The following is a 1,716-nucleotide window of genomic DNA, read 5'->3' on the forward strand; positions in this document are numbered from 1 at the left end:
CCTTGCACTTGCCAGGGAAGCACTACTTATTCTACTGAGCCATCTCCCTGGCCCCCTACTCTTTTTTTTTTTTTTGACTTGTGACTTTGTGCTTGCCAGGAATGTATGCTGATGAGCTATAGCCCCAGCTATTTGTCTCTTGAGGCAGGGTCTCACTCTGCAGTTCAGGCTGGCCTTGAACTCACTTTGTAGCCCAGGCTGGCCTTGAACTGGCAAGGATTCTCCTGCCTCAGTTTCCTGAGTGATGGGATTACAGGAGTGTGCATATTTGCTTATTTATTTTCTTGAGAAAGAGTCTCAGTAAGTTGCCCAGGATGGGCTCACATTTACAATCTTCCTGCTTAAGCCTCCCAAAATGCTGGATTACAACTATACATACCATACTTTTTTTTTTTTTTTTTTTTTTGTACCAGGAATCAAACTCAGGACCCTGCACTAGCCAGGCAGGCACTTAAGTCTCTCAGCTATCTCCTCAGCCAACACACTTTTTTATTTTGGTTTGTGATAAGTTTTTTTTTTTTTTTTTTTTTTTTTTGCAGAACCGGGGATTGAACTCAGGCCCTTGCACTTGCCAGGGAAGCACTTATTCCACTGAGCCATCTCCCCAGCCCCTCAACACACTTTTTTAAAAAATGCATTTAGTACAGGCTCTACAGGGTCTCACTACCCAGATCGGGCTTGGGGTGATCCTCTTGTTTTCAGCCTGCCAAGCACTGGGATTACAGGCGCGCCGCCACGCCCAGTCTCATTTGCCATCTCAGAAACCCTGGGGACGGAGCTGGCGCAGCACATGAAAGGATTTATACACAAAATGTAAAATTAACTACTACAAATCAACAAAAGACATACAACCTATGCCAGGTGTGCTGGCACACGCCTGTAATCCCAGCTGAGGCTGAGGCAGGAGGACTGCTGTAAGTTTGAGACCTGCCTAGGCTGCAAAGTAAGCTCAAGGCCAGGCTGGACTGCAGAACCAGACCTTATTTCAAAAAGATTAAAAAAAAAAAAAAGAAAAAAAAGAAAGAAAAGAAAAAGAAACAGCCATACAGCCTAGTATAAAAGTGTACAAGAAAGTTAATAATACATCATGAAAGAGGACATCCAAATGGCAAATAAACACGGGAGGGCAAGTCCGGATTTGCTTTCCCACACGCGGTGTTCCTGCCAAAACTGCTGTCCATGACTCACAGGGCGTCGCACCGACACGGCGACACGGCGACGCGGCGACGCGGCGACACGGCGGGCGGCGCTGTGCATGGCCGCCTCTGATCCACCACGTCACTTCGCAGCCACGGCCCTGCGCTCACCCCAGGCCCACCCGGCTCCACGACGGCAGTGGCCTTCGGGGCTGCGGGCACAGAGCTGGGGAGGTGGCGAAGCCACCCATACTCAGACAGGCCCCAACCCTGGAAGCAGCCTCTCGCCTACAGAACCATTCCTACCACAGCTCAGACTCTGAGGCCAGCGTCAAGAGCAGCTGGAAGCTGCCAGCAGTTGTCACTGCCAGGGCTGCGACCTACTAGCAAACATGGCTCCCTGCTCCCTGGTCTCGTGCTCTGCGGCCCCTCAGGGGCGCGGGCCTGTAATCACAGCACTCAGAAGGCTGAGGCAGGGCAGTGAGCTCAAGTGCAACCTGGACCACACAGGGACGCAGTGTCACTGGAGGACACTGCCAGGTTGCAGCGGATGCGAATGTGGCTCCATCCCCAGCGCGGC

Source organism: Octodon degus, unplaced genomic scaffold (assembly GCF_000260255.1).
Source record: "Octodon degus isolate 3935 unplaced genomic scaffold, OctDeg1.0 scaffold00100, whole genome shotgun sequence".
NCBI classification, from domain to species: domain Eukaryota; kingdom Metazoa; phylum Chordata; class Mammalia; order Rodentia; family Octodontidae; genus Octodon; species Octodon degus.